The 27760-nt window shown below is 44.8% G+C and overlaps 1 protein-coding gene across 2 annotated transcripts in view; it reads left to right on the forward strand.

Moving 5' to 3' along the window:
• SLC16A5 (solute carrier family 16 member 5) overlaps positions 1 to 27760 on the forward strand; it is a 185173-nt gene that overhangs the window by 8132 nt on the left and 149281 nt on the right. The window contains exon 1 of one of the 2 annotated variants that reach the window (XM_068262398.1): positions 16795 to 16828. The exons of the other annotated variant lie outside the window; for it this stretch is intronic. The gene's annotated coding sequence lies outside the window, so the exon portion shown is untranslated. Of the gene's footprint in view, positions 1 to 16794; positions 16829 to 27760 lie in introns of those variants that run through there. 2 annotated transcript variants of the gene reach the window in all.

Below are 27760 nucleotides of genomic sequence, written 5' to 3' on the forward strand. Positions count from 1 at the left end.
GTCCTTTAGGCTTTAGCTGGTTTTCAGTCACACACCTGCAACTAACATGCAGCCAGTGAAGTTGGACCAGAAACAAAGCATCAGATCTGGGCCAGAAACTTAAAGCATTGAGACAAAAAAAAGACAAAAAAAAGAGCGCTCTATGAAAGATATGTCAATCTGTGTACTATCTTGTCCATGACAGGACTCACCTGATTCAATTGTGTCTGTTTGCCAAAATCAGCAAGAGAAGGCATGTGTCCCTTTCAGGCCAGTCAGGGACCAGGCTCTTACGGAGGTGGCCAGATGTAGAGCCCCCAAGGCGAGGCGGTGCATACTTCTTCGTTGGATGGCCTTGGTCCAGGTATGTATAGGGGATGCCTACTGAACCTAAATGGGGCAGTGATGGGGAGCAGCGTCCTCATAGTTATAGCCATTAACAGCTGTAGGCAAGGGAATGCGTGTTGCGCAGTTACTAGGAAGTGCCGCGGCAACTGAAATATTCAATTAGCAGGAAATACTGGGTGGCTTGGAAGAATGCATTGGGTATACATGGTAAAGCAGGATACAGATAACACGCTTCACGGAGAATCAGGGTCTGTTTCCTCAGGTCAATAGAAACAATATGGCAGCATTGGTATACATATACAGTGGGTTGCAAAAGTATTCAGCCCCCTTGGAGTTTTCCACATTTTTTCACATTACTGCCACAAACATGCATCAATTTTATTGGAATTCCACGTGAAAGACCAATACAAAGTGGTGTACATGTGAGAAGTGGATCGAAAATCATACATCATTCCAAACATTTTTTACAAATAAATAACTGCAAAGTGGGGTGTGCGTAATTATTCGGCCCCCTGAGTCAATACTTTGTAGAACCACCTTTTGCTGCAATTACAGCTGCCAGTCTTTTTTTAGGGTATGTCTCTACCAGCTTTGCACATCTAGAGACTGAAATCCTTGCCCATTCTTCTTTGCAAAACAGCTCCAGCTCAGTCAGATTAGATGGACAGCATTTGTGAACAGCAGTTTTCAGATCTTGCCACAGATTCTCGATTGGATTTAGATCTGGACTTTGACTTAGCCATTCTAACACATAGATATGTTTTGTTTTAAACCATTCCATTGTTGCCCTGGCTTTATGTTTAGGGTCATTGTCCTGCTGGAAGGTGAACCTCCGCCCCAGTCTCAAGTCTTTTGCAGTCTCCAAGAGGTTTTCTTCCAAGTTTGCCCTGTATTTGGCTCCGAGATGTAGGTAGGGCAGGTTTTGTGCACAGATTTATACGCCAGGCATAGAATCTTGAAAGTTATCCTGAAACGGATAGGCAGCCAGTGCAGGGATTCACAAAGGGGAGATGTGGATGCGGAGCGGTGCGAAGAATGGATTGTCTTGCAGCCGCGTTCATCACTGATTGCAGGAGGGCAGTGCGTTTCAAGGGAAGGCCAGAAAGGAGGGAGTTACAGTAATCAAGGCGGGAGATGATGAGGGCATGGATGAGCAGTTTGGTTGTGTCCGGAGTTAAGAAGGGGCGGATCTTGGAGACATTACGGAGGTGGAAATTGCAGGCTCTGGTGATGTTTTCACACACTGTAGATGCCTGGAGAGCGCGTCCAACAGGTTAAACAAACCTGTAACTAAAGCCGGTGCCTTGTCCCAGCCGGATTGCTCCCACGGCTTTAGGAAATACCCAAAAAGACACAAGAGACGGCACACCACTGGCTGCAAACAATTTTGCTGTATTGGATCAAGTGTACTTGATCCAATACAGCAAAATTGTTTGCAGCCAGTGGTGTGCCGTCTCTTGTGTCTTTCTGGTGATGTTTTCTCTAGGTTAAGCTTCAGGAACCTAGCAGCAGGGCCGGCCCTAGACTTTTTGCCGCCTGAGGCAAATTTTGAAAAAATTATTGCTGCCGCCGCCCCCCGTGAGGGGGGGCCGCCGCCGCCAAGCTGGAGGGGTAGCGGGCAGGGCGGGGGTATTAGGCCTAGCGGCGGGGAGGGGGGTCGGACCCCCCCCCCCCCTCCCTCGCCTGGGTCCCCCGTCCTCCGCTCCCCTCCAGCCTTAAATACATCAGAAGCGCAACTCTCGTAAGAGGCAGTGGGCGGGGAGGACTCACCTCTTCCTCGCTCGATCCAGCGTGCGCTCCACTGACGTCCCTTCCTGCAACGCCGTCCATTTACAATACAGTGGGCGGCGTTGCAGGAAGTGACGTCAGTGGAGCGCACGCTAAATCGAGGAAGAGGTGAGTCCTCCCCGCCCACTGCCTCTTACGAGAGTTGCGCTTCTGATGTATTTAAGGCTGGAGGGGAGCGGAGGACGGGGGACCCAGGCGAGGGAGGGGGGGGGTCCGACCCCCCTCCCCGCCGCTAGGCCCAATACCCCCGTCCTGCCCGCTACCCCTCCAGCTGGGCGGCCGGCTCCCCGCACCCACCGACGGGCGGATGCCGCCCCTAGAAATTTGCCGCCTGAGGCAAAAGTTTCACCCCGCCTCATGAGCGGGCCGGCCCTGCCTAGCAGACATCCAGGAGGAAATTGCTGAGAGACACGTGGAGACCTTGTTTATGGTGGTGGATGAGAGATCGGGGGTATGGAGGTAAATCTGCGTGTCATCGGCATAGAGGTGATATTTGAGTGTGTAAGGGATGCCTCTCAGAAGGGTTTTATGTGCTCATGTGTCCCCCAGGCTAGTAGCTCCATTATGTGTAGGGGCTTCTGCAAGTTAGCTAGCAACAGGCTAGCTAGTATAGGTGCCCCAATCTGCCCGGATGCCACCCAGATTCTGTCCTCCCCCCTCGATCCAGTTGTTATGTACATTACCCAGCCTCTATCCAGTGGTCGCAGCCTCCCCGCACAGTTCCGGTATTCTATGTGGAGGATCATACTGAGCGTGACGTCATGAGGCCGGTGAAGTCATCAGCGCCATGACATCACGCGCAGTACGATCCTCCCCATAGAATACCGGAGCTGTGCAGGGAAGCTGCGATCGCTGGATATAGGCTAGGTAATGTATATAATGGCTGGATCGAGGAAGGGAGGGGGAGATCTGGGCACCTATACTAGCAAGTCTGTTGCTAGCTAACTTACTGAAGCCGCTACATCTAACGGACCTGGCCTGGAGACACCTGCCCTAACCTATATCCTGGGGGACACCTGCGCCTACCTATAGCCTGGGGGACACCTGCACCTATCTATAGTCTGGGGGACATCTGCAACTACCTATAGCCTGGGGGGCACCTGCACCTACCTATAGCCTGAGGAACACCTGCACCTACCTATAGCCTGAGGAACACCTGAACCTGCAATTACCTATAGCCTAGCCTATACTAAAGGACACCTGTACCTACCTAGGCTATACTGGGGAACACCTGTACCTAGCTAACCTATACTGGGGGCACCTAAACTTGGCTTCCTACCTACAATAATCTGCGGGGGATTCTGAAGACAATCGCAGGACTGTGGAGTCAGTACAAAAATCATCCCCAGTTTATGAAACCTCTGACTCCAGGTACCCAAAATTGCTCCAACTCCTTGACGCTGACTCTTTAGTCTAATTTTCACCAAGGCTATGGATTTGGTTCAAAAATCATCCAACTCTGACTCCTCAGTTTATTGAAATCACCGACTCTGACACCAGGTACCCAAAATTGCTTCGACTCTGACTCCACAGCCCTGGACAGATGGGCACCCCACAGTGGGTGACTCCTGACAGCTAATGTATAAATGCACAAGGGGGTACATTTATACTTTATTGGGTCAGCGGAGAGGCCCACGTGGCCATGATTGACAGCGGCGCTTCGCGCAGCCGCAGTAAGGCAGACCCCGCGGTCGGCCTGCATACCGATCACAAAGCCTGGGACAGCGGCAGGGAGCGGAGCAGTCAGTTTGGGAAAGTCGGCTGCAAGGGGCTGGAGAAAGCCCTAGGTGAGTAAAGCTCATTTTACTCATTTTAGCCCGATAACTCCTTTACGGAATGAAGAGATAAGATAACTCTCTCACTGTGTGGTGGCAAGTTTTCTCTTGCCTTATTATCTCCAGCATGATCTTAGTGAATTAAGGCCATTATCTACATTATCCATCCAGAGGCATACTTTTGACAACACGGTATGATAATGCTATGTGTTAAAATGCAGAGGTGTGAAGATGCCTGTCCCCTATGTGTTTCAAACTTTCATGATGTTGACATTTCCAAGTAACAGTTCCAAATTATCAATGTTCTATTTGATTAGGCCTCAGCATCCAAACATACTTGATTCTTCCTAGTAGGTTTAGGTCGGGCCGTGCTCACTTGGCTGGGAGCATTCTGCACAAAATGCTCACGCCCACATGATCGCAGCCTCATGGAGGGGACCGCAGAAGATTGGCTGCCAGCGGAGCTGTGACAAGGGACACATAGACTTCAAGGGGCTGGAGGAAGCCCCAGGTAAATAGATCAGCATTTATTTTATTTTTTTCTCTCGTCTATCCTAGGGCTAGTTCGCAGTACTTCAATTGCGATGCAAAATTATTCTGCATGTCTACTCACTGCTCATACATTTCTATGGGCCAGTTCACATCTTTGCTTTTTAATGGATCACTTTATTCTATCTCACTGCACGCAGGCTTTTAATTAACTTCTATGTCCAGTCTCCATTGTATTTCATACACATTTTAATGCATACGTTATGCAATGCATCACTGTGAATTCAGCCTAATAATTATACAATGGAGTTCTCATTTCCTCTCTTCCACCTCACCAGAGCAGGATCATCCACCAGGCAACCTAGGCAGGTGCTTGGGGCCTAGTGGGTGTCAAGGGGCCCACATGCCACCATCTCCGACCTCTCTCCACTTCAGCTTACCAAAAAGACTACAAGGGGGCCTCAAATCTACTACTTTGCCTAGGGCCCTATTACATCTTAATCCATCTCTGCTGCTCCTAACCACTGCCCACTCTGGAGGATCAGCACTTTGTTCTTTATCAGCACTTTGTTCTTTACAGGTGATGTATTCTCCTCATATTAGGCACTTTAGATTCCCTTTCATGGCTGCTCCCTGAAGGGTATTTCTTTGCACAGATGAATTGCACTTATTAATTGGTTTGATGTATGTATTTATTTGATCATTTAGGTTTGCACTATATGAATTTGTTTGCACTGACACTTTGATACGGTCTTAGGACCCTGGCGGAAACAGAACCAAGAAGCACGTTACACCGGCAGGCAGGAATGACTAACTCCACTCAACTAAGACTCTAAGAATCCCCGTAATAATGTGCAGTGGCGTAGCTTTAGAGCTATGGGCCCCGGTGAGAGTTTTACATTGGGCCCCCTAGCACTCTATATGGTACACTTGATACGGCGCAACAAAACCTGCCACGGTCATCCACAGTATTAGAGGTGCAAGAAAGGGATGGTTAACAGTTTGTTAATGATTACTACCATTCATAGCATCTGTAGAAGTGATTATTACTACCACAGGACCAATAAACAGCTAATACTTTGGTTGAGGAAGGGCCCTACGGGGCCCCTCTGGCCCAAGGGCCCCAATGCAGTCGCTATCTCTGCAATGCCTATTGTTACGCCACTGATAATGCGCTATCACTCTGCCTCTAACCACCGCTTGCATCTAAATTAAGATGAGTTAAAAGGAGAGTATGCTTAGCATGTAACATCCAGCATACAGCTACTCGACAAGTACGTCACTGGCTAAACTCTGCCATTTGAGCCACTGGTGATTATTTATCATCAGTATTATTATCAATTACACAGATAGATGGGCATATGAATTGTGATTTACAGGTTATGAGAATAATGCTTGGTGATTTTTACTTGTTTTTAAAAATATGAATTAAATAATCATGTAGCTTTTGTCATTTTGTACCATGTTGTAATATTGTACTGACAGATTATCAAACTTATCACTTACCTGGAGCTTCCTCCAGCTATGAGTCCCTTCGCCGCAGCTCCGCTCCAGGCTGGTGTCCCAGGGTCCCCTCCGTAGTAGCCGCTGACCCAACGAGGTTGGCAGCCTCTGTGCATGCACAAGCAAGAAGTACTGCGCACAAAGCTCCCAGCTACGTGACCGTGATCGCGAGCAGCGCGGCAGCAATGCAGAGCCTGCCGACTTCGTCAGGTAGGCGGCTGATACGGAGGGGACCCCAGGAGACCGGCCTGGAGCGGAGCTGAGACGAGGGACACATAGACTTCCAGGGACTGGAGGAGGCCCCAAGTAAGTAGATCTCATTTTCTTAAAATTGCCTTATATTTCTTTTAAATTGTGATGTTTTACTTATCAAGGTAATTGACGTATTTGACGTCTTTGGATATCATTAAACCACTTCAAATTCCGGGGTTTTTACCCCTTAAAGTGTACCTGAGACGGTACACTGTGCCTTATTTATACTTACCTGGGGCTTCCTCCAGCCCCATGAGGACCATGGGCTCCCTCGCCATCCTCTTCGGCCCCTCTGTTCTGGCGCTATGTCTCCTGTTAATCCGGTCAGTCATGGCTAGTCATGGTCATCCATTCTAACCACATGTCCTGCCCATCTCAACCATTGAATCCTAATATAGTCTGATATTGGGAGATCTTTATATAGTTTATCACGGTTGTATTTAATTCTCCATACACCATTCTCGTGGATGGGGCCATAGACTTTGCATAATATCTTTGTAAGATCTTGTTGCTCATGGCGGCAGAACACCGAGACCCACACTGAGACGCAAGCCTCTGGGTCTCTGCGAAGCTCTGATGTCAGTGGAGTGCATGATGCTCAATTCCCATTGGCTAAGCGGCAGACGCATCCTCAGAACGCGCTCCGCCGCTGTAAATAGTGATAGCTTGTATGCACGGGGTGTCAGCTGACTTGCTGACACGCCGCAGGATGATTGGTCACTTTTGGATTCCTTTTAGTTGATTGGTTAGTCCAACGGTAGTATAAAAGTTAGGTGAGCGCCCTCTGTCATCGCCCGTGATAGCCTCTGCTGGGCTTGTTGCTGAGACTGCGCTCACTACTGCTGAACTTGTGCCAACTTTGTCTGTATCTTGACCAAGCTTAATTCAGATTGCTCTCCTGTTGCCGACTCCTGTTTGTTCCTGAATCCTGACCACGCTCTATGTTGATTACCCATTGCTGACTCGGCCTTGTTCCTGGATTTCCCTGATTGCTGCCTGGATCAACCTCTGCTCGTTTAATGGACTATTCTTATGAACTCTGCCTGGACTGACCACGTCTTCTGGAAAGTGTGTATCTATCACTAGCCTGTCATTCTCTGGCTATCATCTGGACTGCCTCCAAACACCAGGCCTCAGGTGACTATATCTGAGTTCACAGTGCTTATATTACTCATACTTCTTTGTTTGGTGAATACTATATGTCAGCCTGTATGCTACATCTGCCTGCAGGGTATTGTAGAATTGTATTAGGTAGGAGCTTGTGCAGGTGTTACGGGCTGGGCTATAGGTCAGTCATAAGGGCATACAGCCTGACCTATAGTCATTGACCAGGCAAGCCTGACGATCTTCCTTTCAAAAGCATCCATTTTGCTTGCTAGGTTTTGAATAAGTATCCATGTTTCACACCCATAGGTAAGTATAGGCCTGATTATGATCTTGTATACCCGGATTTTGTTGTTCCTTTGGATATCCTGTGAGTGAAAGATGTGTGATAGGGCAAAGTATGCTCTGTTGGCTTGAGTTTTTCCATTGATTTGAATTCTTCCATGGATTTCTGCTGTTTCACTTCCATCACTGTCTAGGTTGACTCCCAGATATTTAAAATGTTTTACAGATTCTAGATTATCGTCACCTATTATTATGTTCTGTGGTGGTCCTCTCTTTCTTGACTGTCTTGGTAATGTTGTCTTATCAGTGTTTATTATCAGGCCTACCTCCTTGGCCTGATTGTTTAGATCGATATCTCGGCTCTGCCTGTTCAGTAAAGGGGCCCATACACCTAACGATTTTCCCACCGAAATACGGCCGTTTCGATCACAGTGATCGAAACTGCCGTGAAATCGCCATGCACACCGCTGACAGAACGATGGATTTCCGTCCAAAATCCATCGTTCCCATCGACTCCCGTCTATCCATCCATGCGGAAGATTTTTCTCGGGTCGGGAGTGCGTCGATAGCGGCATTCGAATGCCCGACGACCGACGCAATACAGCGGAGATACATTACCTGCTCCGCCGGCGCCAGTCACCGCTGTCACCTCCCGGCTCCTGGCTGGCATCTTCTCCCATCACCTTCCACATCACGGCATCAGTGTATAACTTCCTGTGTCACTGCTTTCCCAAGAAGCACTTTGGCACTAAAAAGTTGGTCTGTTGTGGACCTACATGGTCTAAATCCTACCTGGTATTCTCCGATTCTTTCTGTTTTCTCCAGTAGTCTTTGGTTTAAGATATATGTAAATGTCTTATAAGTTGAACATAAGAAAGATATATCCCCCAATAGTTTTTACACTGTAGTTTGTCTCCCTTTGTGTAAACCGGACATATGATACATTTCTTTCAGTCTTCTAGCATAATCTCGTCTGTCCACACCTTAACTATTAACTAATCAAAAAGAATTGTTTTCATTGTGGCACCTCCTTGTTTATAAAGCTCAGATGGAATATCATCAAAACCAGGTACTTTGTTATTTTTCAGTGCCTTAATAGCTTGGTCAGTTTCTTCCAACAATGGTGGATTACCATGTAAATCTTCTTGGGTCTCCTGCTTCTTGGTTCTTTGACCGTGGTCTTATTCATAGGGTTTAGGATCTCTATTTTACAACATACTTCATCCTGAAATTCTTTTTGTGTATCAGGCTCTTTTAATTTTTCGAGATTGAGTTTTTCATTACATTGCGGTTTGCGTGGAGATTGCTTACCTATTCTACATCTGAATTTTATTTGTACAAGAAAGTGGTCTGACCCACATGATGCTCCTCTTCTTAATCTAACATCCAGGATGCTTGTGGCACCCCTTTTATCCACTAGCAGGTGGTCGATTTGGATGACTGTTGACCTGTCAGGTGACACCCAGGTGCCGTTATGTACTGTATATCATGGTGTGGCAGTGTCGGACTGGGAGGTGGTAAAGCTGAGGAAATCCACTTGATGTCCAAGCAGCAGTAATCAGGTGTTGCTGCTCACAGTGAAGACTTGCTGCAGGTTTCTATTGGGAATGATAACACAGGGTTACTGCTGCTTGGCCAGCATGTGGATTTCCCCAGTTTTTCCACCTCCCAGTCCAACACTGTGGTGTGGGAAGTGGGTGCAAAGTCTATCACCCTTTCTCCATTTTCATTTGTTTCATTGTGGAGACTATGGTTACCTATTCTTTCTCTGTATTTTTTCTCTTTCCCGATCTTAGCGTTCATATCTCCTACTACCATTTTTAAGTCATTTTTAGGACTACTATCGTAGACCTGTTCAAGTTTTTCAAAAAAGGAGTCTTTCAGATCTTTGCTTGAAAAACAGGAAACAAAGACCGAGAGCCGAATCTGGTGTAGTATGTTTAGCCAATATGGAAAAAAGTATTTTAAATGGAAATATACTCACAAGTGTGGGTCACCACGCAGGCGACCACTGTAATAACAGGTGGGGAGAATTTTTACCTGACCCCACTCAGGCATAAAAAGTCGCTCTCTATAGTAGGAAAATGGGGATATACCCCTCCACCTGGGGTGGACAAGATATATGAAGTAGAAAAATAGAGGCGCCAAAACGTTTAAAACGAGGGGGTGGGTGGATCCACTACCCTCATAAAAATGACCAGGATAAATATAAGCCGTAATAATAAACAACTATTTATTGGTCTCCAAATATAATGCAACGCGTTTCACAGGCACACATCCCGCTTCATCAGGCAATCTGAGGTAGGAGAACACTGAAGGAAAAGGAAAAAAACAAAAAACAGAAAGAACATTGCTAGGAGGTACTCAAATATTTTCGTCACAGTTTATCATATCATCCTTGTAACTGTTCCAATCAACTTCAATCTGGTTTCGTGAGTAATTGGTTATAAAATATACAGTAAGCTATCCATGTGACCTAGTAGGCTCATATGGTAAATCGCCGTGTCTAACACCCCTGTGGTGGATAATGTTTATAACAATGTGTGCATAGTCAGCATCCAATGAAGCAATGTTGCACATGCACGGCGGTTTTTAATTTATCTTATCCTGTTTTGGCGCCTCTATTTTTCTACTTCTTTCAGATCTTTGTCCTTATATTCTGTAGAGCAGTGTATATTTATAATAGTTATGTTGTGAAATTTGGACTTTATTCTGATCTTATTTATTTAAGTATTTATATAGCGCCGACATATTACGCAGCGCTGTTCAGAGTATATATTGTCTTGTCACTAACTGTCCCTCAGAGGGGCTCAAAATCTAATCCCCAAAATCTTACATATTTTTTTCATTTATGGCTTGAAAGTCAATTCTATTTTAATTCATTATCCACTACAAAGGCTACTCCAAACTCTTTACTTCCACTTTCCTTTCCGCTATGTAATATTGTGTGTGTTTTTGTATCTCTGATGTCCTTTCCGATCCATTGAGTTTTTTTGTGTGGCGGCCATCTGTATCTTGTATTTTTAAAGGGGTTCTTTGGGGGGGGGGGGGGGGAGTTGAAAATAAAATCAGACACTTACCTGGGGCTCCTACTGGCCCCCTGCAGTTGTAATGTCCCACGTCATCCTCCAACGGTCCGCCATTCCCCGCCGCCGGTCCCGGTCTGATATTCAACTAACAAGACAAATAGTGCTCGCTCCCGCACATGTCATCAGGAGCTTACTGTGCAGGTGCAGTACATTGTTTTCTTGTACTGTGCCTGCGCAGTAAGCTCCCGATGACGCACGCTGGAGTGAGCACTCGCTCGGCCATGGCTGCGCAGCCGCAGTTGGATGAGATGCCGCGTAAGCCCGGGACTAGCGGCGGTGAACGGCGGATCGTTGGAGGACGGCGTGGGACATTACAGCTGCAGGGGGCCGGTAGAAGCCCCAGGTAAGAAGCCGGAAGGAGGAAGTGATGGCAGCGAAGCTTGGACATGACTAATAGTATGCATGGACCGCTTTGGAGCGCAGGGAGGATGCTGATTTATGAGTAAATAACTCTTACATCCCCCGCACTCACCTGTTGTAATTAAACCTCATTTGAATCACGAGTAATCACTCGTGATTACTTGTGATTGAGGTCGAAGCGCATCCCTGGTGGTAGCCACTGATTAGCAGCTGCCAATATGCCAGCAGCAGTACCAGCCATTGATTAGCTGACTCCGTTGAGCCAACAGCATTATGAAAGCATACTGAAGAGGACATGCTAACTGTTCACAGTATATGGATTATTTCCCGTGGAAATAATGTAATGAAAAAATGTAATAGTTATTGTGTACCTAGGGGCAATCTGCAAAAAACGTGTTTAATTTCGCTACTCTGGCCCCTTAGCAATCTCAAGAGCGGCAATACGGCTCTTGGCATAAAACGTTTGGCTCTAGTTAGCGTCAGATTTGTTGCTGCATTCATGTCATTGTGAGGCAAACTAGCAATCACATGTATATGTTTATAAGAAAAAATGCATAGAACCAGGAGCATTACCTCAAGTTAGATGATTTAAATAAGTTATAAGGCAGGGGCTAAATGGTGTGTGGCCAACAAAATAGCAAAGTCAGTTAAAGGACAACTGAATCAAGAGGGATATGGAGGCTGCCATATTTATTTTCTTTTAAGCAATACCAGTTGCCTGGCTATCCTGCTGGTCCTTTGCCTCTAACACTTTTAGCCTTAGACCCTGAACAAGCATGCAGCAGTTCCGGTGTTTCTGACATTATTGTGAAATCTGACAAGATTAGCTGCATGCTTGTTTCTGGTGTGTTATTCAAACATTACTGCAGCCAAATAGATCAGCAGGGCTGCCAGGCAAATGGTATTGTTTAACCCTCTGGGCGATACAATTACATCGCCCAGGAGGGGGCGCAGCACTTTTTTTTTATTTTTTAAATCATGTAGCGAGCCCTGGGCTCGCTACATGATAGCCGCTGCGCAGCGGCATCCCCCCACCCACTCCGATCGCCTTCGGCGATCAGAGTAAGCAGGAAATCCCGTTCAGAACGGGATTTCCTGCTGGGCTTCCCCGGTCGCCATGGCGACGGGGTGGGATGACGTCACCGATGTCATGGACATCGTGACGTCAGAGGGAGTCCCGATCCACCCCTCAGCGGTGCCTGGCACTGATTGGCCAGGCTGCGCAAGGGGTCGGGGAGGGGGGGGGGGCTGCGCGGCACGGCGGGTAGCTGTGGATCGGCGGTGAGCGGCGGCGATCGGAAGTTACACGCAGCTAGCAAAGTGCTAGCTGCGTGTAACAAAAAAAATTATGCAAATCGGCCCACCAGGGCCTGAGAACTCCTCCTGCGCGACATACCCCGAGCTCAGCTCGGGATTATCGCCCAGGAGGTTAAAGCAGACCCAAACCGAATTTTTTTTTAATTCAAAATATTTAGTTGCACCACTCTGACACATACAAAGATAAATAAACACTCCTTCAAGGCTATGAGCATTTCAGTGCATGCTTTTTACCCTTCTCTTTCCATAACTAGGGTTATATAGGTGGCAGCCATTAGCAATTCCTCCTTTGCCGGACACCTCCTACTCCACCAGTCTGCCGGATTCTGTCCCGGCAATATGAAAGGAAGAGAGTGGTTCCTCCAATAAATGTAAAATATTTTATATTTGTCATCATGCAGCTGAAAAACGGCTGCTATTTATTATTATACTTTAGAAAATAGATTTTATTTCTGAAATCTTTTAGTAGTAGTCTTTTAGTTAGTATTTTTAATTTGGGTCCACTTTAAGAGGAAATAAATAGGGCAGCCTCCATAATCATCTCACTACAATTGTCCTTTAAGCCTTTACACATGCAAATGTTTTCGCAGAAATCAATCATCCAGGAACCACTGTTATTCCTACAGCTAAGTTAAAAGCCAGGGTCTTGGTACAGAAGAATACATTCTCTTGTGTAGTCACCTACACCACACTGAGGTACCCCAGTTTTCTTAGGTGTCCTAACTCTGGCCCTGTAATATTCATAGGGAAAACATGCAAACACTAATTGCATAGAACCTATCTAAAAGATTAGAAGCACATACCAATCCAATGACACTATGCTCAAGCAAATTCCAACACTCCTTAAATGCACCTTTTCTCCTGTTCGATTACCCATGCTAGAGACCGGTCCATCCGGTGAGAGTGAGATTAGACACCTACACAACTGGCCATTGTGGAGGAGCTGACAGCATAGTGGTTATAGCTGCGGGAGTAGGAGATCCTATACTCCATTGTGCGATATGCTGGATTTTACTTATTTTATGTAAGTGTAACTTTTATATGCGGGAAGCTGTAATTAAAAAGTTTAATGCACCAGAGAGCGCTCTGCACTTGTTCTCTTTTTGCAATTAGGAGCACATATCCTGACATCCTCTCTTGGAATAGATAGTGCATCAAACTAATTCCACAAGGGAGCTAACAAAATACTGTATACCCATGTGCACCATGCACACACCAGCATCAGCTGTGTGCATACTGACAATGGTCACAGACAGGGGAAGGAGGGAGTGCACTGGATTAAACCCTGGCCACAATGGTAAGTTAAAAGAAAAAACACATCGATAGGTTTGATGCAATGAATGTTTGCATGATGCATCAGAAAAGAATGAAGTTGAAATGGAGCCCTAGACAAGATAGAAGTTTTTGCCCACTGCTGATGATCATCTGGCTTTTTTAGTAAGATTTAGTGGGTGCTAGCATTCATCAGACCTCTAGACTCTCTCGAGGCCCTAGGCAAATGTCCAGATTTCCCTTGTGGATGATACTTGTGTATCCAGCTCTGCTATGCATGCTACAGACACCTGCGAATACTGGGGTACTTCTGCACAGTGTAGGTGGCTTCCCAAGAAAATGAATGCTTTTCTACCAAGACCCCGCCTTTTAACTTATCTGTAGGGATAGCAGTGGTTCCTGGATGATTAACTCCTGTGAAGGCATTTGTATTATTATTTAGTATTTATATAGCGCCTACATCTTCCGCATCGCTTTACAGAGTACATATAGGCCTCGATTCATAAAGCATTCCCGCATGCGGAAATGCTGAAAACAGCTCACTTTACCGACCACATAGCAAAATTTTTATTCATAAAGGCTTTTTCCGCATGAAAAGCCGACATTCGCGAGCAGAGTGATAAATCACCGCCTTGCGCTGTGATTATCTTAAGAAAAGTAACAAATGTCAATTCATAAAGATTAGAGGAAGCGGTATGCAGACGGGGATTACCGCTACCTCTGATGTGGCGAGAAGCGTGCGGAATACATTGCAGTGAATGGGACAGACCTCCTAAGCAGCAGCAGAGACAACACCGCACAGAGGGACTCGGCCAGCTTCTCCTGTTTCCGCATGCGTACCGACAGCCTAACGCCAGCCTACAGCGGAATATCTCCGCACTCCTATCACAACTAGAAACATTTTTATGAATGACCACCCAGAAGGCTGACATACCGACAGCGGTGTTTCCCCGCTCAAATTTACTTTACCGACAGCACTTTTATGAATCGAGGCCATAGTCTTGTCACTAACTGTGTCTCAGAGGAGCTCACATCTAATCCTTATCATAGTCATAAGTCTATTGTAGTCTAGGGCCAATTTTGGGGGGTAAGCCAATTAACTTATCTGTATGTTTTTGGGATGTGGGAGTTGTATGAACATTTTCATGTGACTGTGCAAAGGGTTAACTGACAATGCTATGCATATGTTTATATTGAAAAATTCACATTTTTGGAAGAGTTTTTTTTTTGCTGCAATGTATTACTTATAGATCTGCGAGTATTTTGGGATGATGACAGCAAGCTGTCAATTGACACGGTTTATGTTAACCCTGTCATTTGACGACACAACCACACAGAGCCAGGACAAGGACCTCCAGCACCCAAAGCTGAGACACCAAAGTGTGCCCCTCCATCCCTCCCACCCCAGCCATTACACACTGATTGCTATTAGGGCAACCCCTTAGGCCTCGTTCACATCATACGAGCTTCCGTGCGTATATGGAAGCGCGTATGATGTGCTGAAACACAGGAACGTAAGAAGGGCAAGTACTGCCCTTCTACCGTTCACATGTACTGCGCTGCGCAGCAGTATGATGCGCAGCGCTTGCGTACTGCTGCCTGCATTTTGCCTGCAAGCGCAGAGCTGATCCCATCACTGTCAATGGATGGGAGCAGCAGCGCAGCGGCGCAGATAGCGTGCGATCGGATGCGCTGCGTTTGGATCGCACAGCCATCTGCGCTCCTCAGATGTGAACGAGGCCTAAATCTCTAGTTATTTGGCTTGCAGTCGCTGCCATGTATGCCCTTTTCTTATTTCTCTCTGCTTTAAACATAATAGGAGAATGATAGCTGAGTGAATTGTGTGCCCTCTCCTACGGCCTGGCCCTGCAACCACACCTGCAGGTGCTCACTGGTTAGTGTTAGAATTTGCTGCAGAAAATGCATGCAAAATCGCATGTTAGTCTACAGACCACAGAAAAAAAACATATAGGTATGTGTTTTTCAGTACGTTTTAGGTGCCTAAATAGCTCAGCAAGTTCATTCTTTCCATATACTATATGCAAATCACATGCAATTCACATGCAATGCTTTTCTATGGGAAATCAACAATGCATGGAATTCCCATGTGTTTTTGAGGAAGCTGATTCGATCAAATGATTGAATCAGTCGGATATCGATGCAAAAAATCGATAAGTATTTGGCCACCCTATAGATTGCCACCCAATGTGCAAAATGATCTATTCCTCAAAGGAATTGATTCAGGAAGAACTGATTCCTGCCACATACTGCACATCTATTTTCAGTAGATTCCAGTAGGGAATCATTCCAACCACAGCGTTGCACTGTTCAATGCAGTGCAGTGCTATGGGCTGTTGATCTACTGATGCTCCTGCCTTGCTTCAAATCAACCCAGATCTTCCATCCTGTCCAATCAATATTTTGGATACATTTTTGGTCAAAATCAATCAAAAATCGATCGGACATTTTGCGAGCATTGATTCCTGGCAAATCATTTGAATCTCTGATACTACCTTAAATGATTATTGATGATTATTAATTATTAATGATTATTGAGCCTCAATATTTTCACTTTTTTTAAAGAATGAAAGAAGCTCTTAAAATGTGGTTATTGAAATGCCGGTGGATTAATTGTGGATTTAACCTGTGGATTAATACCTTAAATACCTGTGGATTAATTGTTGTCAATCAATCTCTATCTAATATAGATGTGAATGATACCTTTACTCGTGTTATAGGCAGTCGATATATGTGAATTCTTCCATAGGCAGTAAAAAATTGATTCAAGATTAGATTTACATATTTGTACACATGCAAAGGTTGTGCACATGCTCACATATCCTTTTTATAATGTGCTGAGCAGCTACACTTATGTAAAAAAATGCAAGTAATATAATTTTCTTGTTTTAGCCAGTTACAATCTGAACAGCTTCCCATGGTTAGAGAGCACAGGTCACAGTCTCAGAACAACATAATTAATATAACGTGACTTAAATTATAGTTTATCTGTCCTCTTGATTACAGTATGCAAAGGGTGATGTCCACTAAGCACCACCCTACACCCCCTATCTCAGTATACGCCCTTGTATTGCATAGATGCTGTGTCACGATTACCTGACACCAGGTGTCCGTGGTTTTCAGGTAAAAGGGGAGGGTTTGTTTGGCTAAGCACCACAGGCGTACCCAGCTGAGGAAAGGAAACAGTTATCACAAACTGCACAGGTAGCAGAGAAGAAAAAGGCTCCAGAAGTAGCTGCTTAAACACAGGTGACTTGGGGATAAAGCAGAAATCAGAATAAACTCATGTAATATGATGATTTGTATTGGAGGAGGTATGTTTATGTCGATGGACAGCAAAAGAATGCACAAAGAAATGTATATTAAATTCAAGTATACATATTTTTCACTGTATGTGTACCATCTGCTACAGAAAAAAAGATACAGATTCAGTATGTATGAAAATAAAAAATAATGTATATTCGATCAAACAATTTCATTCAAGTTTCTCTTTTTTGCACTTATGTCTGCAATGATTATGCAAAAACTAGCTAAAATAATACACAGGGTATGACTGTATTAAAGCCAGTTAACATGGAAATGTACAAAATTAAAGTTTGGTTTAGTTTAAGTATCCATAGATTCTGTATATAATTCTAACTGGCTTGTGTAGCTTTAAAAGTAAAACACCCCATTAATTAGGTTCTGGAGGATTCAGCCATTCACGGTCTAGTGTCTAAAGCATTAATTACCATCTTTCCATAGGTTATTACATAATTGTCTGTGCCAAGGAGGCATTGTATATTAGTTCCAGTTGTAAATTAAAATCCACAACTTAAAATTTGTATGTAGTATTTGAGTGAGGTAATGATTTAGTTTAAAGTACTCCTGTAAGCACTGTAACTTGATTAAACTCAAGACAGGAACTTAAGTCTACTTTCATAATGAATCACTGCACTGCAGTATAATGTACAGTATCTCACAAAGAGAGTACACCTCTCACATTTTTGTAAATAATTTATTACATCTTTTCATGGAGCAAAACTAGAGATATGACAGTTTGATGCAATGTAAAGTACTCAGTGTACAATCAGCTAGTACAACGGTGTAAATTTGCAAAATAACTCAACAAACCCATTAATTTCAAATCTGTTGTAGCAAAAGTGAGTACATCCCTAATGGTGTGTTCACACTTGAAAGATTAATGAAAGATCTTATGCTAGGCATACAAGGGTCGATCCGATGCGTCCCGCTCGTCCGCGCGGATCGATTCCTGCTCGTCCCCGCCGGCGCTCCATATCAGCTGCCCGATTCCCCGCTCTTGTCCGCCGGCGGGGATCGAGCGAGGAATCTATCCGGCAGGTCATCGGACCTGTCGGATATTATCAATCGAGCCTGATGGCCTGCGTTAACTGCCGTGTATGCCCAGCATTAGACCAATTTTACCCCCTTCCATGTAGTATGAGAGCCATACTCTACACAGTCTATTCTATTGAGCTGAACTCCCCATCAGATAAAAATCTTTGCAAGATGCTGCACACAAAGATGCTGTACACATTCAAAAGATCAGTATCTGCAAAAGATCCGTTCTTGCAAAATGCATTCATAGTCTATGATATCTGCAGATCCTCATACACACCTTGTTTAACAGACATTCATCTGCAGATCAGATCCACCAAGATGGATCTTCAGATCTGCAGATGATTGTCAGATATGCAGATGAATGTCTGTTAAACAAGGTGTGTATGAGGATCTGCAGATATCATAGACTATGAATGCATTTTGCAGGGATGGATCTTTTGCAGGAACAGATCTTTTGAAGATACTGGATCTTTTGAATGTGTACAGCATCTTTGTGTGCAGCATCTTGCAAAGATTTTTATCTGAAGGGGGAGTTCAGCTCAATAGAATACACTGTGTAGAGTAAGCTCTCATACTTCATGGAAGGTGGTAAAATTGGTCTAAGATCTTTCATTAATCTTTCAAGTGTGTACACACCATAAGTAAAGAATGTCAAAATTGTGCCCAAATTGTCAATATTTGTGTGTCCATCATTATTTTCCAGCACTGCCTTAAAGGAAATGTCCAGGATGAATAAAAAGTAGAAATCTACTTACATGGAGCTTCCTCCAGCCCCTGGCAGCCGTCCTGAATAGTGTAATGGTTAAGGGCTCTGCCTCTGACACAGGAGTCCAGGGTTCGAATCTCGGCTCTTTCTTGTTTAGTAAGCCAGCACCTGTTTGAGTTTGCCAGGAGAAAAGCGTGATCTAAGTGTTCTGTGTATGTGTCTTGTCCTTTGCCCTCGCCGCTCCCCACTGGTGGCCCAGAGTCCCCTCCGGTACAAGAGGCCTACTTGCATTCCAGCGTGTGGCTCACGTAGTCGCGCTGATGTCATCTGGACTGTACTGCTAAGGCTCAGTAGTTCTGCATTTGCACAGTACAGTCCAGATGATGTCAGTTTGACTCAGTGAGCCGCATGGTGAAGGAAAAGCAGATGCCGAGGTCGGGACCGGGAGCCACCGGAGCTGCGGCGAGAACACAGGACAGCTGCCAGGGGCTGGAGGAAACCCCAGGTAAGTAGATTTGTACTTTTTATTTATTCTGGATCTTCCCTTTAAAGCAAATCTGTAGCAAAAATAAACTGATGAGATAATGAATAGTATGTGTAGTACAGAAAATAAATAGAACATTAGTAAAAAGAAAAGTCTCATGTTGTCTTCCAGTACAGGAAGAGTTAAAAAAAACTTGAGTTGATATCTATGGAAAAGAATTTCTCTGAGTTAGCTGACTAACTTGGTCGTACTTAAAGCGGAATATAACCCTGCATTTCAACTTTGCTCTAAAACATTATTTACAGTATATTATATGCAACCAGCATTTTTTTTTTTTACTAGACCAGCATTGGAAGGATTACACAGGGCTTTAAAGTCCCTAGAGATTTCTGCAGAGGCATCCGAACTTGAGTTAGATACTTTTTGTTTACAAATATGTATCTAAGTGTTTATTGTGACTCATCTCTCTCAGTTGGAGGACAGCCAAAGAGTGTGTAACATTTTCTAAATATATACATATAACTAAATAGAATGTAACTATCTGAACGTCTACACGAACTTAAAACCTCTGTGTTTAACCCTTCCAATGCTGGTCTAGTAAAAAAAAAATGCTTTTTGCATATAATATGCTGTAAATAATGTTTTAGAGCAAAGTTGAAATGCAGGGTTATATTCCGCTTTAATCATGTTTTGTGAAGAGCTTAAACAGCCTAGAAACAGCGAGTGACAGCTTGAGTTAAGGAGCCCATACACTCAGCCGATTTTCTGGCCGACCGATCGATCCAAATCGGTCGATCGATTGATCGATTGCAAATCGGTTGGCCAATCGACCGATCGATGGCCGATTTCGATCGATTTCAATGGATTTCCATCGAACTGGCAGGGTGGAAAATCTAGGTCGATCTGATGAGATTGCTTATCATTTTGCATTGGCCTTAATGGAAATCTGATGGCAAAAAAATGCCATCAGATCGAATTTCAATAGATTTCAAACTGAAATCTATTGGAATTCTATCCTGGTAAAAAATGTTCTAAAAACACATCAGATAGATCATCAGATGCATTTCTTATCTATCTGCTGCCAATCTGCCGAGTGTATCGGCACCTTTAAGGTTTACTGCAGGAAGGTCCAAAGGATCATTAGATCTGCATTGTTTTACAGTTTAAAATACAGAGTGTGGATTCTAAACTGCATCTGTAAAAACCTGAGACTCCATTCTTAGCTACTAAAGTTTATTTTGGCTACAGATTTGCTTTAACACTCTTGTGCATGGAGTTCTCTAGACTAGAGCTTCACGGGTTGCCACTGGAATCTTCTTCCACTCCTCCATGACAAAGCTAGTGAATGTTAGAGACTTTGCGCTCCTACATCTTCCGTTTGAGGATGTCCCACAAATGTTCAATAGGGTTTAGGCCTGGAGACATGGTTGGCCAGTCCAGCACTGTTACCCTCAGTTTCTTTAGCAAGGCAGTGATAGTCTTGAAGGTGTATTTGTATTCCTTATCATGTTGAAATACAGCCCTATGTCCTCATTTCTGAAAGGAGGGGATCATGCTCTGCTTCAGTATGTCACAGTACATGTTGGCATTCATGGTTTCCTCAATGAACTGTAGCTCCCAAAATGGGATGACAATCATGCGAACCAATTTGATGCAGTGTGCAGCGTATGGGCTAAGTACTGACAGCCTGACCCCCACTCTACTTCAGCCTCTGCAACAATGCTGCAAGCACTGATACATCTATTTGCAGAAAAAAAAAAAAGCCTCTGGATATAATTCTAAACATGTGCACTCAACTCCTTTGATCGTCCACGATGAGGCCTGTTCTGAGTGGAACCTGTCCTGTTTAACCTTGGCCACCATGCTGCAGCTCAGTTTCAGGGTGTTGGCTATCTACTTATAGCCTAGTTAATCTTTATGTAGAGCAACAATTCTTTTTTTAAGATTCTTAGAGAGTCCTCTTTCATGAGGTGCCATGTTGAAATCCAATGGCCAGAATGAGAAATTGTTACATAGTTACATAGTTATTTGGGTTGATAAAAGACATACGTCCATCGAGTTCAACCAGAGAACAAAGTACAACACCAGCCTGCTCCCTCACATATCCCTGTTGATCCAGAGAAAGGCGAAAAACCCTTACAAGGCATGATCCAATTAGCCCCAAAATGGAAAAAATTCCTTCCCGACTCCAGATGGCAATCAGAAAAAATCCCTAGATCAACATCATTGGGCATTACCTAGTAATTGTAGCCATGGATGTCTTTCAACGCAAGGAAAGCATCTAAGCCCCGTTTAAATGCAGGTATAGAATTTTCCATAACTACTTCCTGTGCCAATGCATTTCACATCTTAATCACTCTTACTGTAAAGAACCCTTTCCTAAATAAATGGCTAAAACGTTTTTCCTTCATGCGCAGATCATGTCCTCTAGTCCTTTGTGAAGGCCTAGGGACAAAAAGCTCATACGCCAAGCTTTTATGTTGCCCTCTGATGTATTTATACATGGGTACAGACTAACTAGCAATCACATGGTGAACCAGAACTCATTGGAGTGTGTGAGGGGCTACAATGGTCCTAAAAGCCCCCTTACTAAAATGCTAAGAAAAACAAAAGTTTGCTTTCTTAAAACATAAAGAATTTGCGATAATTCAGGTTGGAGTGAGCCCCTCACACACTCCAATGAGTTCTGGTTCACCATGAGCTTGCTGGTTAGTCTATACCTCTCGGTGTTACAAGCCCTACTCCATAGAGCCAAATTAATCCATGCCATGCACTGATGAGGATCAAACAATCCAAAACAGTCTGTATGCATGTTGGATTATTATGGCTCTGTACAAATTAACAAGGTGACACATCATTGCATCCCAGCGGTTCTGGAGGTGTGTTTAGCTTCTAAGGGTAACAATGGTTAATTTGCATATATTCAGCAGTGACGCACTGGGAGACATCTCAAGTTCACTCCAACCTAAATTATCGCAAATTCTTTGGGCTTGATTCACAAAGCGATGATAACCCAGTTATCACGCCTAAAAGACTTTAGGCGTGATGACCTTTTCACCACTGAGTTATCACCGCTTTTTCCTGCTCTTCGCGCGAAGTTACCGCACGTACGCGCGAATGCGCGTACGCGCGTGAGAGCGCTAGCAAAGTCCCATAGGGTTTAATGGGAGCTTCGCGCGAAGCGTCGGGTGCTGCGCGGTAACTTCGCGCGAGTTTCTTCTTATCACGCCTAAAGTGAGTTTAGGCGTGATAAGGGGCTTTTCACTGGCGTGCAAACACTTTGCACCACTTTGTGAATCAAGCCCTTTTTGTTTTAAGAAAGCAAACTTGTTTTTCTTAGTATTTATGCATGTTAATTAGATCCCCTCTAAGGCATCTTTTCTCTAGACTAAATAAACCCAGTTTATCTAACCTTTCTAGGTAAGTGAGACCTTCCATCCCACGTATCAATTTTGTTGCTCGTCATTGCACCTGCTCTAAAACTGCAATATCTTTCCTGTAATGTTGTGCCCAGAACTGAATTCCATATTCCAGATGTGGCCTTGCTAGAGAGTTAAACAGGGGCAATATTATGCTAGCATCTCAAGTTTTTATTTCCCTTTTAATGCATCCCAAAATTTTGTTAGCCTTAGCTGCAGTGGCTTGGCATTGAGTACGTTTATTTAACTTGTTGTCGATGAGCACTCCTAAGTCCTTCTCCAAGTTTGATGTCCCCAACTGTATCCCATTTATTTTGTGTGGTGCTAGACCATTGGTATGACCAAAATGCACGACTTTACATTTTTCAACATTGAATTTCATCTGCCATTTATGTGCCCATATCGCCATCCTATCCAGATCCTGTTGCAATATGTCCCTATCTTCCTGAGAGTTGATAATTCTGCACAATTTTGTATCATCTGCAAAAATAGCAACATTGCTTACTACTGCATCTAGTAGGTCATTAATAAATAAATTGAAGAGCACTGGACCCAGTACTGACCTCTGTGGGACCCCACTGCTAACAGTCACCCATATTGAGTATGATTCATTGACCACAACTCTTTGTTTTCTGTCCATTAGCCAGTTCCCTATCCATGCACACAGACTCTTCCCCAGTCCTTGCATCCTCAACTTTTGCACCAGACTTTTGTGTGGAACAGTGTCAAAGGCCTTTGCAAAGTCCAAGTATATCACATCTACAGCATTCCCAATATCCACATTAGCGTTCACTACCTCATAAAAGCTGAGCATGTTAGTCAAAAAGGACCTGTCTTTAGTAAACCCATGTTGATGATGCTGAGAAATAAGATTATTTTCTACTATGAAGTCTTGTATAGTATTCTTAGTAACCCCTCAAATAGTTTGCATACAACTGATGTTAAGCTTACAGGTCTATAATTTCCTGGATCTGATTTTTTGCCCTTCTTAAAGAGACACTGAAGCGAAAAAAAATATATGATATAATGAATTGGTTGTGTACTATGAATAATTTCTAGAAGATTAGCAGCAAAGAAAATATTCTCATGCTTTTATTTTCAGGTATATAGTGTTCTTTCTAACATTGCATTATTCTATAATATGCGCAGATTACACAACACTCAGCATTCAAAATGAGTCTTTCAGAGCAGTCTGTGAAGTAATGACCTCTCTTCTAGCAGAGGAAAAGTAAACAGTTCACTTACAGTTGAGATAATAAAAGTCAGAAAACAGCCCTCTCCACGACTAACTTAGTCGGAGAGTTTAATGGCTTGTTTGCATATAGATAACAACTGGAGTTTCTCAACTCTTCCTGTACTGGAAACAATTAGACTGATGTATCTGATCTTAATGTTTTATTTCTTAGCTGTACTACACATACAAATCATAATATCATCATTTTTTTTCCACTTCAGCGTCTCTTTAAATAATAGAAAAACGTGTGCTGTACACCAATCCACTGGGACTCTGCCTTCTGGTCAGTGAGAATGATAACTCCAAATTACACCAAAAATGTCAGACATACAGAGGGTCAGACACCGCATGAGCTTGTGAGGTCCTGGAGTGATACAACAGTCAAATATTAATCCCCCTTCGATAAGGGTAAGGCACCAAGCAGACCGGTAGCTTTACCGTTCTGCTGGGTGCCTTAACGAGGGGGACACGCCATGGCCCCCAAATCTTTGTTGGTTTGTTGGGTGGATATCTGGCACTTATGTGAATAACGCAGATTTATCTACAGTGGAGTGTGCGGTCTCTCTGGATTCATATTTAATTCAGTGTATGTACAGAGCTTTAGAGGAGAGGTAAATAAATATATAAATACATCAGAGGGCAATATAAATGCTTGGGAGGTGAGCTTTTTTATCCCTAGGCTAGTGCAAAGGACTAGGGGGCAGGATCTGCGCATGGAGCGTAAATATGTCCACGTATTCACACTTCCATATCTTCTCCCTCACTTCCTTTTTTACGTGCGCTCCCAACGGTCCCTCAAAACATGTGTATGCATCCCCTTTTGCGAGATCCGAAATCGGGTGCGATTTTTCAGATTTGTCACCCTTTTCCATTTTGTCGCTCTCTGACCCCCGATCCTCCGTGCCCACATCCTGTGCTGAGCTATTGGGCGTCCCCACCTCCCCAGTCACTGCAGCCGCAGCCTCTCCGGCGGCCGCAGTGCCACCTGCAGACGCAGTGTAACCAGGGGTTGCCAAACCGCCTCTAAACCCCTGTTGACCCTTGCCAAAACATCACTGTTACCCTCTAGCTGCTCCAGTAAAGACCTCACCCCATGTAACAAACTTTGAATTTATTCCCCACCCAATTCTGTCCCACTGTCCCTGTGACCCCATGTAAAGTGTGACAATGAAAGTAGCAATGACTCACCAGTTGAGCGTGCAGGCGTATCGGTACTGCCGCTCGAGGTAGATCCGTCTCTTCCCCCATCCGATGTCCCATCGTGCCTGGCCGGTATCTGGGCCAGTGCAGGAGAGGGCATGTTGCTCCTCCCACGGACTGAACCAGCCATGCCATTCTGTGAAGAAGCAGAAGAGGAAGGACCAGGCCGTATGGAAGCACTGTCCGATCGCACCATCCCTCTTGCCGCAAGACCCCCCAGACCTCCATGCGGCGGGACGACCGACCAAGCCCCGCCTCCACCCTGCCCTCCCCCTGCACCAGCAACCAGGTTGCTGTTGCCTGAACTGAGCTGCCCCAGCCCTGTTCCCATCGGCTGCAGCACTATCCCCCCAGGGCCCTGCACTAGCATGCGGCAACCACCCGGGCCCGGTCCCTCCAAGTCCTTGCTGACCTACATCCATGACCCCCTGTCCCCCCAGCACTGTCCCCTGCACTCCTCCTTCCCCTGCACCCACCTGCCCGATCCCCAACCCAGACAGTGGCAGCTGAACTTGCTGAACCCCCCCCCACACACACACACTGCTGCCCGCTGTGTCCTGGTTAATGGGGCGCAGTGCACCAGTCTTCCCTTCTCCAGCGCTAGCCCGCTGCTCCATTCCCCTACCCCTGGCAGCAACCGTAGTGCTCATACCCCCCCTGGAAGGCCCAGCACCGTCCCCTCCCTCCAAGCGGCCGCCATCTTGCGACCCCCGGCCGCCATTACCTGAGCGGCGATTGCAGCGCTTGCCTCCTTTTCCCCCTGCCTTATTCTTTTTGGCCGCCCCAGGTACACTAACTAATTCCGCCAGCCCCGCCTGTCCTCCGCCGCTGCCACCCGTGCCGTCTCCAGGCCTGCCACGAGACTCCGGGGGGGAGGTGAGAGCCGGTCAACAAGCCTCCTGGCTCGTTTCGGGTGGGCATCCGCATCCGCCGGAGCCACGTCCTGGGCAGCCGCCGACATCAACCCTTGCAGCCATCCCTCTTCACGGAGAACAGCCTCCTCCTGGAGGCGCAGAGCCATCGCCGCCATCTCCTCCTCCGCCATGCTAACTAGGCCTAGCCCCTGGTTCAAGGCAGCAGAGAAAAACACACGATTTCTCTGGAAGCCAGCTAAGGAGGTACTGACCTCCTCCCAACTACCCTGCCTACGGCTAAGCCCTGCCTCCTCCTAGCCCATCCCTGACTAATCCCAACTCCTCCCTTCCCAACACTTAACCCCTTCCACCCTGCAAATTCGTTAGAACTGTGCCTTTGCTCTGGGCTAAAGGCACAGAGCATTTATGTATTTTACTTTTTCCCTTTGATGTCAACTAAGCTCAGTGTTAATTTGCTGCTTATTTTACAGATGACTGTTCCTCCCACCGCAAACATCACCTAAATAACAGGCCTAGAACACTGTGTAAACTCTTACGGGGCCCGTACACTGGTCAATTTCAGCCTTCGATCGATTCGATCGATTGGAAATCGATTGCCGATTGATTGGCTGATCGATCGATTTGCAGCCGATTTCAATCGATTTGATCTATCTGACAGGATGGAAGATCTAGGTTGATCTGCTGCTGGCAGCAGATCGATGGCCTATAGAGTTGCATTGGATCTAATGGTCCATTAATGCATTTAGAACAATTTTCAATAGATTTTGGTCCAATAATGCATTTAGAACGATTTTCAATAGATTTCCAATCTATTGAAAATCTGTTCCTAGTGTGTGGCACACATCAGATAGATTCCTGTCAGATTAGACTTGACAGGCATCTGACAGAAATCTATCTGATGGTCGAATCTGCTGTAAATCTATAAGTGTATGGTCGCCTTTAAAGGAAGGGGGATATAATTACCTCCTGGTCAGTGTCTTTATCTTATCTGAAATGGGACATTTCTGTTATTTGCATTTTTAAATAAGCTTGTTTCTGTGAAAAAAAAAATAGGCACACAGACCAGGTTAAAAAAAAAAAAAAATAGAGGACATATAGAGATCTATTTTAGAAAAAGGGGTTTACATATATATTTGGGGCAGTAACTATTTTAGGCAATTTTAAAAATGTTTGGTTTGTTATAACCCCCTTAAATACAACGTGTGTTGAGTTATTTTAGTGGAGCAACAAATTTACTCTGCAATACAAGCTGAAAAGAAATAATAAAATATTTACAAAAATGTGAGCAGTGTACTCACATTACCACTGTACCACTGCACATGCATGTGACATCCTGCGCTTGGCAGGCAGCCCGGCCAGCGCCTGCGCGTAAGCCCGACTCCTGCAACTTGCAAAAAGATCCCGGGGCGCCATAAGGTAAATGTGGGGGCAGAGAGGAGAATGGGGGGGGGGGAGGGAGCGTTAGGCTTCGGCATAGGTGACATTATATTCCTGCTCCCTGTCGTTTTCCTAGGATTTTAGGCTCTGGTATCCTTTAAAGGGAACCTAAACTGAGAAGGTTATGGGTTTTTTTTCTTTTAAAATAATACTAGTTGCCTGACTCTGCTGCTGATCCTATGTCTCTAATACTTTTAGCCACAGCCCCTCAACAAGCATGCAGATCAGGTGCTCTGACTGAGGTCAGACAGGATGCATGCTTGTTTCAGGTGTGTGATTCAGCCACTACTGCAGCCAAAGAGATCAGCAGGACTGACAAGCAAATGGTATTGTTTAAAAGGAAACATCCATATCCCTCTCAGTTAAGGTCCCCTTCCTTTTAAGAGTAATTATGATTGGTGACTAATTACTGAAAATAAGAACTATTTATACTAAAAGCACATTTGTACAAAAGGTCTCAGTAACCAGCAAAACCTGTTTTGTTT

The sequence above is a fragment of the Hyperolius riggenbachi genome, chromosome 12, assembly GCF_040937935.1.
Source record: "Hyperolius riggenbachi isolate aHypRig1 chromosome 12, aHypRig1.pri, whole genome shotgun sequence".
Taxonomy (NCBI): domain Eukaryota; kingdom Metazoa; phylum Chordata; class Amphibia; order Anura; family Hyperoliidae; genus Hyperolius; species Hyperolius riggenbachi.